Genomic DNA, 15,372 nt, shown 5'->3' on the forward strand with positions numbered 1-15,372 from the left:
AGGCTCCGTAGCTAGCTGAGCAATTGGCTCCTCGTCTTCCGTCTCCTCAACACGAGGTGCATGTGGATGATGATCTTTAAATATTAGGGCCTGGCCTCTCGGTTCTATATATCCCAGCCAAGGACAATTATCTGATGCCTATTTTATCAAAATAAATGGATATAGGTTTGATATTTCCTATTGCTGTGTTAATGCTGAAGAAACCTAGTAATGATGTGATGACGTGATAATATAGCATGTGGACTCTTCTGGAGGAACTAAAACTAGAATAATGAATGATGGTCTTAAACACCCATAAACCTATGTCAATCTCAAGTCAATGTTTAAGAGCATACAAGAGAAATAAATGTAGGGTCTAATAATAGATTGATTTTTGTGTCTAGAGGCAAAATACAATCGATAACTTCTTTATAAAAAACATTATCTTGAGAACGTAGGTCAACAGAGTTTATTATTTTAGGATGGAGACTGATTCCGTCCGGAAGTTGAGTCGGATGAAGGTGGGCCTTGTTGTGTGAAAAGTTAACGGAGAGTCGTTGAGACGCCTAATCAGCGAAGTGCCCCCTGGAAAGGTTCGCACGGGCGATCCTACAGAGTGAAACGATCAGGATGCTGACGCTATCGCTCTACACACACGCAGACGAGTCCACCAGTCGTTAGAGACCAGAAACCAGGGAAAAGTCCCCGGGTCAGGCCCTCCGACGCTCAAGTCAGGTACTTTTCCCCTAGAAATCATGCAGAAAAAGGACGAAAAATAAAAGACTGGTAAAAAATGACGAGTGAGCGTACCTACGTAAGGGACAAAACATCCCTTTTTATACTGCAACTGAGGCTTCTGGAACTTGGCGAATGTCAGGGAATGTTGGATGTCAGACTTTGTCTGGCGGTGGTCAACACATGACTTTCTCTTATAAGCTAGCGGAGGAATCAAGAGGAGTGTGAGCCTCCCCCTGTTAGAATATTCCCTGACATGTGATGATTATTCTCTAACAGGTGGTTACGATTCCTTGCAGGTATATTTGTCATGTAGTGTCTGACCTCCTGACCCACCTTCGTCTGCGTCATCCGAAGCATGTATATCCCGACTTGCACGCTGGGTCTGATTCCCGACCCATATTCTCTTATTTGTTATCCAAGGCATGTACGTCCTGACCTGCACGCTGGGTCTGATTCCCGACCCACATTTGCCTATGGCTATCTAAGGCATGTACGTCCCGACCTGCGCACTGGGTCTGTCCGCCGACCCACATCTGTCTGCTGTTATCCAGGGCATGAGCGTCCCGACCTGCACGCTGGGTCTGTCCGCCGTCCCACATCCGTCTGTTGTTATCCAGGGCCTGTATGTTCCGACCTGCACGTTGGGTCTGTTTGCCAACCTGCATCTGCTTATTGTTATCCAGGCCATGTATGTTCCGACCTGCATGCTGGGTCTGTCCGCCGACCCACATCTGTCTGTTGTTATCCAAGGTATGAGCGTCTCGACCTGCACGATGGGTTTGTCCGCCGACCCACATCTGTCTGCTGTTATCCAAGGCATGAGTGTCCCGACCTGCACGATGGGTCTGTCCGCCGACCCACATCTGTCTGCTGTGACTTTGACTTTGGCCACGTACTCTGGACTTTTGACCCCCTTGATCTCCACATCGGCATGACTGTTGACCTGCCACGTGGGCTTGACTTTTGACTCTCCTGTTCGTCAGGTCAGCTTGACTTTTAACCCGCCACGAAGGCTTGACTTTTGACTTTCCTGTCCGCCAAGTCGGCTTGACTTCTGACCCTCTCGTGGCCTTGACTCATGACTCCATCATCCTACTGACCCCACAAAATACGCATCGTATCAGAGACCTTCAAAGAAATCGATAACATAGAGTCCAAAGTAAGATGATGGTAAGATTCAAGTAAAACCTAGGGAAAGTGATAAAATGTGCCATTTGTTACCAAGTATGAAGAAAAGTTCGGATCAAGTCAACAGGAAACAAAAAGTCAAGATATGCAATTTTAGTTTTATAATGAAATTCATCAATTTGCTAGAGATTGTTATAAAATTCAACACATAACTCAAAATTGATGAAATTTATGCAGGTGAGTAGGTCCAATAAAGCATAGTGGTTGAAGATTTCCATCACATCATGGCAATATATGGTAAAAAAATGGCATGTCAATGTACCGGGTTCCTATATGATCAAATGTCTTGGTTGAAAATGGCTGTCTTGATTCTTCAGCGGGGAACCTACAGTTTTGGCTAAGATTAGATGTGTCAGCTTCATCATGAATAGCTTGATGTGTCTTTTCGGCTAAAAATGAATGAAATAAGTAAATAAAGACATAAACTAATTGAAGGAGAAGTCAAGAGTCATTACCAAGGCATTTTGATGATTGCCCGGCTTTAGAAACTTTTGGACAACTTCAAAAATTGATTTTCAGCTCTGGAAACAAAAGAGGAGAGAAAATTTAAAAGTTTGAAGGTTTTATTCTCTCCATCGTCATTTTTATAGAACTTTATCGATTGACCAAACTGAAATATTAATCGACCGATCCATTAAATGTTGCGATGATTTTAGGGTTTCTTGGTATGGGTTTTAAGAATTTGGTCGACTGATAGTATTATTAGTTAACCGATAGTTTTAGGTTTTGTCACCTTTTAATGATTTTGAGATTTTATCGATCGATCGATATTTTATCCAGTTGATTGATACATCAAATTAATAGTTAAAGATATCATGATTTTAATTGGTCATGTATGTTTGATCAGCTGACCAAACACTTACTTTTTTGCAAATATTTGAAAAAAAATATTTTTCTAAGTAAGTTGTTTTAAACTATCTCATCTAAAAATTTATTCTTAAGGAAATGTCTAACCTCTTTTTTCTTTTCTAAATCTCCCCCTAAGTCATTGCTTGTTTTATTAAAGATGATTTCTTTATTTTGGTTTGATTCAGAATTTTTGATATTTTCTTCATCAAATATGATGTTTGTTGATTTTATTGGTGTAGTTTGCACTAATAATAATCAAACTTAAATTTTGATCTATGATAAAAGTTAAAGTTAGACTTATGCTTTAACCTATTTACCAAGTTTGGAGGACCAAAAGACTTGATGGAACCTGACACCAGGCTAAAGTCCAGTTAGAAACTGGCAAGAAGTCCAAATAGATTAATATCTGTCAGGAAGTTCAATTGGGTTTGCAAGACCTGATAACTAGTTGAAATCCAGATAGGGCATCTAGTAAAAAGACTAGGTGGGTCAAGAGTTGAGTAAGTATGCAATGGTAAGTGAAGTATTGGAGGAGAGAGATCTAGTAAGAACGAGCCACAGTGGGACTGTAGGTGCTGATCCAACTTAGATTCATTTTGAAAGTCTAATTTGAGACCATGACTAAATCCTAGTCTTGATAAGACAGGATCTAATTAATACTTATTTTTTATATTATGCTTATTGTACTAACTTTGTGGTGCAAGAAATCGAATCTGCAAGTTAGTTGGAAAATGGACTTCCAAGCACCCCGGAAGGGTCCAAGCGCCCGAAGGTTCGAGCTCCCCAAGTGGGTCTAGGTGCCTGGATTGGGCCGAACCTATCCACATGTGTAGTTGGTTGGCACACTCTGATTTGTCAACACACGTTAGAGTCCATGCACCCAGGGTTGGTCCAGGCGCCCAGGATTAGATAGAGGTAAGATAGATAGAGCTTCACCGAAGTACAGCCACGTCAGCGGTCCAGATGCCCCAGGTTGGTCCAGGCGTCGAGAGTTGGATAACTCAGCGTTGAAGCAGGATCGGATAGTCTCTAGTGGAGGCACCCGGGGTGGTCCAGGCGCCTGAAAAGTCTTATAAAAGAAGCTTCAACCAGAAGCATCAAAACATCAATTCAGATAACAATTTAGTGCTTCCTCGACCATCCGACTGCTTTAACTTCATACTACTACTATGCTACAACACTACTACACTCGACTACTGCATAAGGACATACATCTATATATATGCTCTACTTGTTGAATATCCAATAAAAATACCCTCATTTGATTTAGATGTAAATTTTTCTAGATAATCTTTAGTGTTTAATATATAAACTTTAAACCCAAAAAACTCTTAACTATTTTAGAGTTGGTATTTTATTGTAATAAATTTCATAAAGTGTTTTATTTATATTTTTATTTATTGTGATTCTATTTTGTACATAACAAGATGTACTTATTGGTTCAACCCAAATATCGATAGTTAGGTAAATTATACTCATTTAATATTATTTTTGCAGCATCTTGTAAAGTTCTATTTTTTTTTTCTACAATTCTATTTTGTTAAGGTGTTCTTGGACTTGAAAATTCATGATGATATTCATTATCTAGACAAAATTTATTGAACCTATGATTTTCGAATTCTCCTCTATGGTCACTTGTAATCCTTTATTTTTTATATCTTTTATTTTATATCAATTTACATAAATTAACAAATTGTTCTAGTGTTTCAGTTTTATATTTTAGAAATTTTACCCATGTAAACCTAGAAAAGTTATCAATTATTACTAAACAATATTGTTTACCATTTAATGATTTTCTTCCATGTGTATCAAACTAGTCTAAGTGTAGTAGTTCAAGAATTGAACTTGTTCGATGTTGATTTATTGGCTTATGTGTAAATTTGGTATGTTTCTTTGTTGACAAGCATTATATACTTTATTTTCCAAGGTTTTCAATTTAAGTAATCCTTTTACTAGTTTACTTTTACTTAGTTTTGATATATTGCTAAAGTGGACGTGGGCCGGTCTTTTGTGCCACAACCAACTTTCCTCTTGTTGTGTCAAGAGACACTTATGTAAAGAGCTAGGTAAGTTTATAGTGTAAATGTTGTTTTTCCTTTCTTTTAAAGATATATTAAAACCTTTAATTAAGCATTCATTAGCATAAAATTCTACAACATAACTTAGGTCACATAATTAACTAATACTAAACAAATTGAAATCAAAATTATCAACAAGTATATTTTTGTAAATAATAAAATTAGATTTAAGTTCAATGTTATCTAGCCTAATTATCTTAAAATTTTCTATTATTTCTAAAGGCTACTTATCCTAGGTTCTCGAGTTTTAACTTGGTAAAATTTTAACGATCTCTAGTCATATGTCTGGAGTATCCATTATCCAACATCCATTAATTTAGAGTTCCTATACATAAAGTAGGAATTTTCTAGCTAAAGTGTTGGTTAACTTAAATTACCTTATTCATGTCACTATTTCTAGGTTTTCAACAAATGGTAACTTTATGGTTGTGTTAGATGATTTATTAAGTTTTATTTTGAACTTTAATTATTGATTAAGTTAAGATTAATGGAATCAATTTTTAATTAAAAATAATTAAATTGATTTCTAAATGAATTAAGTTAGATTTGATTAAGTTGAAAATTAAATTCAAGTCTAAGTTAAATTTAATTGAATTGTTAAATTTAATTTTGAACTGAATTAAATTTTGGATTAATTTTTTATTATTTTCGAATGATTAGGATTAACATTAATTAGTTATTAATTTTGGATTAATTAATGATTAATTAAATTAAGGTTGATTAATTAGTTTAGAATTAAATTAAGATTGACTAAATTAATAATAAGTTAATTATTTATTGAATTTATATCCAGATTAATTATTCCAATTAAGTTGTTCAATTAATTAATTATATATTAAAATTTGAAAAATGTTGTTTAACTTTTGTTAGATTCAAACTTAGTTTTAGGTTCATCAAAAAGGAGTTTATAGGTTAAGCTTTCAAATTATGGTAAGTCACAAAGGACATCATTAGAGTAACCACGTGCCTAAGATAAAACTTTTCAAAAACAATCAATCCAACAAACTTAATAGTAAGTTTTGATCTAACTAGCTTATGTATAACTAGGATATTTTAGCTAGATCCACTAAGTCTAATGCATTAAGTAGAATACATATGATTCAACCTAGACATGCCTACAAAGCTTTCTTAGTCTACCATCATCCTAACACATTTGGATGCTAGGTTGTCAAGATTGGTTACATCTTTTTCATAACTAATCTTTCTAAATTAAACATGAAGAAAGCATGGTATTTTAAAGCATAAAATAAACAAACAAAACAGAAGAACATGCTCCCTAAATTAATGAGGCAAGTTATTTTTTCCCTCCCCTATCACAGATTTGGTATTATTTATCTAAATAGTAAATATGCTCTTTTGAAATTAAGAATTCATTATTTCCTACTTTGTTGATCAAATGTGATTTTTGAACCCATGCTTTAATATATTTATCATTTTTGGTTAATAAAGACATGTAAGTTCAATGTTGAGTGTTAGATCCGAGTCTGATTTTGTTGTACACAACCCTTGGGTTCCAAGTATCATATTTAGATATTTGAAGCCCAAAGTAAACTTTTCCAATGATATCATAAACTTTTCAACTTGACATTTCAAGAAGGAATTTTCTTCCTAAGTTTTTGAACTTGAGTTGAAATTCCTTTTGAAACTTGGCTAGTTGAAGAGTTTAGATTGATCCCCTCTTTAAGGACTTTTGCTTCCTTTTGAAGGGATTTAACCATCTTCTCATATTTATCTAACTTTCTAGTTAAGCATGCAATTATATTGTATATTTTATCAACTAAAGGAGAGTTTACCTCATCTTCTTGATCTTCTAAACCAAATACTGATCCATGACTTGATTCGGATTTAGACTCGAATTCGAACTTAGACTCGATCATTAGTTCCTTTGCTACTAGTGCCATGAAGTTGGTTTGATCTAATTCCGACTCTGAAGATGATTCATCTCATATTGCTTTGAGAGCTCTCTTCTTCTTTGACTTATTTGATTTGTCTTCCATCTAGTTGGGACACTTAGATTTGTAGTGTCATTTTTCATTGCATCCATAGCAGGTTACCTCTGATATAGGCCTACTTGGTTTGCCTTGTGGTAGGATTGCTATTTTGATGTCCCTTCTAGTGTAACCTTCTTGATTATCTTTTGTACTAGGTTTACAATTTCTATGGTTGAATCTTCGTCTTCTTCATCTAATTCCGATTTATCCTCTGATTCCAGAATCAGTTAGAATTTTAATTTGGCCCCCTTTTGCCCTACAACCAAAGCTATACCCTTCTCGACTTGGCTCGAGTTAGCTTGTTAGTGTAATTCAAATTCATAGAGCATTTCATCTAATTTTTCAATGGAAAGATTCCTAGATACCTTGTATGCATCAACCATTGGTACCCACAATGTATTTCAGGGAAAGACTTTTAAAGCATACTTTATTATATCTTGATTTACCATTTTATAGTTGATTACATGGAGCCCGTTTAGAATATCTTTAATTCTTGCATGCAGTTGACTTGTAGATTCTCATTCTGTATTTGAATGTTAAATAAAGAATTTACAAGTAAGTCTCTCTTTGTTACCTTTGACTCGGGCGTTCCTTCATAGAGTTTGATCAGTTTATCCCAAAGGTTCTTTGTGTTATTGAATGGACTGATCCGATTTAGTTCTTCTTTTGTAAAACCGCACAATATTGTGTTTGTTGCTCGAGCATTGTATTGGGCCTTCTTTTTAGTGTCTGTCTCACGCTCCTCCATTTCTTGTAGTTTTCCAGTTTCATCTATCGGTACAGTCAAACCATTTTTGACGATGATCAACATATCGATTTCGGTTTACAGAAAGTACTCCATCCATCTTCTAGTAGACAAAGTTGTTGTCGTTGAAGAGCGGTAGACGAGCAGTACTGGATCATTCTTGTTGAGACATTTTTCTTGCAAAGTTAAAACTTAAAAGAATTCCAAGACTTTTAGGGTCTAGGGGTAAGTAGTGAGACAGATAAAAAAATAATACAGATTAAAAATAAGGAAATTTTCTAAAGAACTCAAAAGGTGATAAAACCTATTTAGAGCATCCGAGCTCTAATACCAATTGTAGGATCGAAGAAATCTAATTAGGGGGGAGGGTGAATATTGTTCATCAAAAAATCTTTCTTTTTGTATTATAAAACCAAACAGAGATAAGTAACAGAATAAGAAGAGAGGACATGTTCAGTTTTACTTGGTTTGTAGTCAAACCAACTACTATACCAAGGCCCGCGATCTTTGATCGCTTCGATGGGAAATTACTAAAACAAGCCCATACAAATATGGAGGTGATAGTAAAAAACTACTATCCCCTCAAGTAAATGCAAGTAAGAAAAACTTTTACTGACAACAAGTACTAGAATAATAAGCTTTGTTTGTTGAAGAGTCTCTCGGCATTGTAGAAGCAAGACTTGCACGTTTTGAGTAGAAAGAGCGAGATGAAGCATTATAAGAGTTGAATGTTCAACCTTTGACCTCAAGGCTGTTATGATGTATACTAAAAGCCTAACTTTTTGTATGAACATTTATTTTGAAATGAGAATCACATTGGTCAAATGTCTGTATTTAGGTAAATGTAGTTGTCCATTTAATTTATATTATAGATAACATGGTGTGTGGTGTCACACAGAAGATAATGTTATCAGTTTCTTATAAATTATAACTACTAGCTCACAACCAAGATGGATTGGGACAAACCATTGGAATGGTTGTAGTGTAATTTGGTATTAGTTTATCTTGACTATAAAATTACACTAGTACACTATGTGTATATTGAATATGACTATTTGAAGTTGTTTCTTTTTATACTGACTGCATAAAAGAATAAAATCTCTGTTATTATGGATGTACGTACTCTTAATCCCGATATAATAACAAACACATATACTTAGTATTTATTTCTTTAATTTATCAAAGGGTGAGATTTATTCAGTTAAATCAATAGGTCCGATAAGTTAGGAAATAATATTATTTATATGGTGTGTTGTTGATTATAAAAGGAAACTGTGTCATAATAATCTAGGTTAATGATGTCCCCTTGAGGAACTCATAAGTATTATCATGTAAACCCTGTAGGTAGACTTACTCCGACATGATAATAAGGTTGAGTGGTACTACTCTTGGAGCTAGATGTTAATTAAGTGAGTTGTTAGTAACTCATTTAATTAACGGGCATACGATATCTTAAACATAGGGAGACTAACACACTCATGATAAGAAGGAGCCCATAATGTAATATGTGATTGGTGCGGTAGTTCAATAATAACTCTTTAGTGGTATGAGTTATTATTGATGAACTTGAGTTGGGTGTTCGGGTCGAATACAGGAAGCTCAAGTCCATCAGGAGGCCAAAACCAATTCCTCCTCTCAGCCCTGTTGTAGCCTCTATAAAGCCTCGCATTCACCCGTTTTGGTTTTGCTTTCTACCCAAGAAAGGGGTCAGCCACATCCTTGCTTGGTGCCTAAGCAAGGGGCCGGCCAAGCCTTGCTTCCTACCCAAGAAAGGGGCCGGCCACATCCTTGCTTGGTGCCCAAACAAGGGGCCAGCCAAGCTTTGCTTCCTACCCAAGAAAGGGGCCGACCAAGCCTTGTTTGGTGCCCAAGTAAGGGGTCGGCCAAACCAAAAGGAAAAGAAAAGAAAAAAAAAAGAAAAAAAAAGGAGATTTTTTCTCAACAGAATTAGAGATTTTTCTAAAAAGAATTATGTTGATTCTTTCTTAGAAATTTTCTAAAAAGAATTATATTAATTTTTAAGAAATTTTTCTAAAAAGAATTATGTTAGTTCTTTCCTAGAGATTTTCTAAAAAGAATTATGTGGATTCTTTCTTAGAAATTTTCTAAAAAGAATTATACTAATTCTTTCTTAAGAAATTTTTCTAAAAAGAATTATGTTAATTTTTTTCTAGAGATTTTTTCTAAACAAAAATCTATTACCTTTTCTCCTTTTTTATCTAGGGCAAAGGGTTATAAAAGGAGAGGAAGTTGTGCCACAAAAATCAACAATTCAATTAAGAATTGATAAGTTGTTCTCCACAACTAAAAACCCTCTCCTTTCCCTTAAGGCCGGCACCCCATTTTTTCTTTTCTTTCCTCTAGGGCCGGCGCCCCACTTCTTTTCTTCTTCCCTTTTCTTCCCTCTAGGGTCGGCACCCCATATTCTCTTGGTGGTCGGAGCTTAGAGGAAAAGAAAACGAAGAGACGAAGCACCTTAGTGGCCGGCGGTTTGGAGGAGAAAAAGAAGAAAGAGGCGTTCCTTTCTTTGCATCCTTTGGTGGTAGGCGGCTTGGAAACAAAAAGGGTTCGGGTGTTTTGGTCTTTGTAGATCGTCGCCCACATGACGTCCAAGAAGAGGAGAGGAATACAGTAAAAGATCAAGAGGTTTTTGTCTACGAAGAAAGGTACAACTAGTTATTTATTCCGCAGCACAACTAGTTTTGTTTTCTTTGTATGGATCCTGAAATACCGACACAAGAGGCTAGCGATTTCGTATTTTCATTTTTGTGCTTCAATTTTGTGTTTCGATCATATGCTTTGATTGAGGTCTTTGTAGTTAAACCTAAGGTTACTGTGAGAAGTTTAAATATTCAATTTCTTTGAAAGGCTTTGTCTAGGAAGTGGTGGATGATCCCATAATCAAGAAGGTCTAGTGTGCTGCCAACGACCTGGAAGTCAATCCTTGAAATAAATATTTAATCAACTTCTGTAATATGATTTAACTTCAGAAGAACATAAGGGTTGAACTTGGAGTAAAAATGTTAAGTTTCATTTTCAATCCAGGTTTAACTTTGAAGAACGAACTTGGAATAAAAATATTAAGTTTCGTTTCCAATCCAAGTTTAACTTCTGAAGAGTACATGGGTTGCTAGGAAAAGTTCTGTGCTTGTATAAATTTTTTTTGTACAGGGAAAACAGAATGGTATTCCAAGTAGCACCCAGTAGATGCTCCTTTTATAAGTTTTTTTATCTAGTCGATTGAACCTCTTTTCGGTCGACCAAACTCCAAAATCTGCCAAGCTTTGCATCTAGGTTCACAATTTGCTCAGATCGTATCTTCCACAAAATTTACCTTTATCGATTGATCGACTCCTTGTTCAGTCAACTAAACCTCTGAATTTCCTTTTGCTTCTCGGTCCAATCTTATCGAATCTTCTCTTGCCAAATGTGTTTGGTCAACTGACCATATGTTCGGTCAACTGAACATATCTTTGGTCAACTAAAATCTATTATTTCCTTTGTTTTTTAATCTGAACTTATCTGAACATTAATTACCAAAATAGGATCGGTTGACTAATCATGTTATCGGTCGATCTAAACAAGATTTCCTTCTTCGACTCAATTTGAATATGATATGATCTCATCAATGGGTATCGATGGACTGAATCATTTTGTTCGGCCGACCAAACCTTTAATCACCTCAAACTTTATTTTTCTTCAAAATAAAGTTAGAACAGTATAATACTAATGATCTGGTAAAACAGAATTAGAATTAGATAAATATGTATGCATTAATATGGCAGTTAGGACTATCTAATCTTAACTTAGAAACCTCAGTTGGTTTCTTTAGTTGGATCAACGCTTAAGGTTTATCCAACTAGGACACGACCTTATTGCACTCCACTTTAGGAGCTTATCTTGACTTACCCGCTAAACATGTAGCCCTCCTGACCTATTTGGACTTCATCTGTTGCTTAGTGTTTGATCAACCCACCAAGACTTTCCTTACTTGATATCTGGTCCAACTGACCCATCAAGTGTACTGATAGATCAGTTTATATGATATTCTACTTAGTGTTTGGTCCTTTTGATCCACTAAGATTCCTTGCTAGTGTCTGGTCATCCTAACCCACTAGGTCTTCTTGATGCCTAACGTCCAATCTTCCTAACCCATTTGGCTTTTTATGTTTAGGGACTTGCACACTTAGTTTACCCATTGAACACATAATGTCTAACTTTAAACTCTTTATCATACATCAAAATATTTGTTCTAATGCTAATAGCCTACCCCCCCCCCCTCCCGAGGTCGATGCTTCTTCAAGTTCATCCTCTATCTTGAAAATTAAGTGTCGCTCGATTTCTAAGTTTTTCGATTCTTGAGTCAATGAATCTTCTTTTTCAAACTCAGTTTTGTGCCAAGATAGGATCTTCATGGAGCTTGGACAATTTGCTCCATAATCCTTTACATCTTGGTATTTACCTATCTTAAACAAAATATTATTAGGTACCAAATTAACCAAAATCTTAGTTACCTTATCGTGAGCCTTGGATTTCTAGATTTGCTCCTCGGTCCATTTGCTCTTCTGAAGAGTTTTCCTTTTTTATCTTTAGAAGCTTCAAACCCTTCTATTAGGGCATACCATTGTGCTAAATCTATGTTTAATAAATTCTTCATTCTTAATTTCCATTGAGAAAACCCTCCTATCCAAAAGGAGGTGGAATTTGAGTGTTGTATCCAAATCCATCCTTGAACTCCATTTGACTCCTTCAAAATCTAAAGCTTTATCTTCTATCTCTAGCTTTGTGTTCCGATGGAATTTAATTTGATAAAGAGTGACCTTGCACTGATACTACTTGTTAGGACTCGTATGAACTAGAGGGGGTGAATAGTTTTGATCGCTTTTTGTCTTGATCTCATGTTTGTCGTTTGAATGCGTAGTAGAAACTTGAATTCAAAATCGACACCACATGAACAACTCCAGGATTTACTTGGTATTCACTTCTTAGGCGACTAATCCAAGGCCTACTCCTAATAATCTACCTTCACTATGAACTTTCTCCTTCTCGAAAACCTTTTGGAGGCGGAGAAATATCTTACAAACTTGTTCTTTCAAGAACACCACAATGCAATATAAAAGCAAATACAAGAATGTAAACAACTTTACATGAATCTAGCTTCTTATCAATGTTAATTTCTTGAGAATGCCTCTTGTTAATCCAAACAATTTTTGTCACGCCCCCAGAGGAGACCCTGTCCGAGAAAATTTCGGCAGCATCTCCCCTGTACGGTGGACAATCTGAAACTTTTCTACATCTCATATACCTCAGCCACAGGCGGCTGGAATAATAACAAGAAATAAAAACAATCACCACGCAGTTTATATATATATATTCAGCCTCTGGCTGTCACAACCACGCAGTATATAATAGTAAACAACAATAGTACTCTGACTCGAAATCCACCCTACTCAACTACACACGTAAAGCTCAAAACCGACGAACTCACCTCTTCTGCTGTCCAGGCAGGCATGTAGTAGAATAAAAACCAAAATCCAAATCCATCGATATAATAAAATCTATACCATGTCCATAAGTAAATAAATCCAGAACATAACAAGTTCAAATAGTCTAGAACAGAAAAGGAAACCAAACGAAAAACCAATCACATCCTCGAGGTCTGCAGGGACCAGCAACTGGAACTCTCTCCTGACAGCATCAACCTGAAAATATCAACAATGGAGGCGGGGTGAGTCCAACACTCAGCAGGTACAATTGATATGCAAAGTAAAGAAATAACACCTAGCACTAATCATGCGTACAGTCTCCTGATAAAAATAAAGGTAAATGAAACCGAAGAAGACAGGAGAGAATCTGTACTAACCAAGACCCGGTATAAGGACAAACAGTCCGAAAGGTATAGAAGACCTGTATGCATGTCAATCAAGGTATCCAAGCAATGTGCAGCATATAAGTGCAACAAACACAAACACAAACAATAAATGCATCATGCATATGATGCCAATGTCATGGTCACCCCTGACGCTAGTCAGCCAACTCACAACATAAGTGGGACCGAGTGGGTAGGGCTGTGACAACCGTGCACTCAGCAACACTACTCCTGATGAGTGATCGAGTGGACGGGATGCTGTCGGAGTACATACGTACTCCTACCCCAAAGCATAAATGGGGGAGCGCAATGCTCTCATCTCCCGGTACACTATGACGGGGAGGAATCTCTAACGTGCTACACGCTGTGTCACACTACCCCTGAGCGGATCAACGGAGCACCGGAAGAGTCAAACTGACGTGCTACCACGCTGTATCTCGCTACCCATGAGCGTCACAACGGAGCACCGAACAGTGATGAAACTGGCAATGTGCTCGACAATAATGGAGCAATCTATCGCACAGCATGCGATCATGCAAATGGTGCATGTCACTAAGCATGGTAATATACTAAACCAACCTCTGGACATATAATAATGGGCACCATAATGAATAGATCATATCAAGATATACAGATCAATAAGGTATCAAACCTAGGTCCTGAACATGTGAAACATGATTATATCACTACCCATGAGCATGATAGATCGGGTACAAGATCAATACGAGATGCAATCAAACAATCAATCAAACAGGTAACATGTAGTGGGCAGTGATTAACCGAAACAAATAGGAAACACAATTAATGCAACATATTATTTTCATTACTAAGTATATCAAAGACAATAAGTCAAAAGTACCCACCTCCAATAGAAAAGGTCCAATCCGAAATTGATCCCTCGTCGAGACACCGTCTCGAATCAATGTCCTGTACCAATCAATATATATATATTTTTATTTAGCTAAAATTCATAAGAATTTAAATAGCTAAATAAAATCCACGAGACTAAATTAGGGAAAACCCTAATTAACATAACCAATTGCCTACCCTAAAATTAAATCTAACCCAGATATAACCTAATACCCTATACAAAATTATACAGCATGGAACATCCTCCATAGGAACCCAACCAAATTCACTAAACATGCTCACCTAAGTGTACGAAATATGATCAGATTCCTCAGCTCCAACAACAGCTTAATCCCGTTGACACCAAACCTAGATATCAATCAACCACATCTGTGAGTTATTTCTGCATCCAACCAGTGATCAAATACAAAGAAACAACAAAGGTAAGCTGCTTACCTCACTCACCAGCAAGGGGAAAACCTAGGGCACGGCAGTGAAGAACAAATTAGGGCTCGGCAGATTTAGGGCAAGGAGCTAGGCTGCGATCAACCAAACAACGCACAAGGGAGGCTGCAGTGGCGATTACTGATCCAGGGCATGGTTTGGAGATGACTTCCGGCCGAGAGGTGAGGAGGTGGAGAGGCTAGGCTCGTCTGGTGAGGAGGCTCAAATTGTTGGCACCCATAAGTAGTACCTGAGATATGAGATTGTGGATTGATTGTAGGGTCGATCGGAAGCCATTCTACTTGGGAGACATCGCATCCGATCTAGAACTGCTGTTTGCCTTTCGAGGGACCTGAGCTTAAGCATTGGCTACAGTTGTGGAGGAAGAACAGATAGAAGAGCTGTGAGGATTCATGGCTCGTAATTGAAAGTGAGTCGGCAGAGGAGAAGAAGAAGAAGAGGTTGTGCGCGCTTGGGAAGGAAGGAGAGGTAATGGCCGAGGCTTATACACGAGGGAGGGAGAAGGAAAACGGCTCGGCGGTTAGGGCTCCGAAGGAGAAGCCGCGCGGCGGCGTCGGGGAGAAGAAGGAAGGGGTGCGGGGACGGCTCGGGTTCGGCGACAAAAGCAAGGGAAAAGAAATA

This window comes from Zingiber officinale, chromosome 5A (genome assembly GCF_018446385.1).
Source record: "Zingiber officinale cultivar Zhangliang chromosome 5A, Zo_v1.1, whole genome shotgun sequence".
Classification (NCBI taxonomy): Eukaryota; Viridiplantae; Streptophyta; class Magnoliopsida; order Zingiberales; family Zingiberaceae; genus Zingiber; species Zingiber officinale.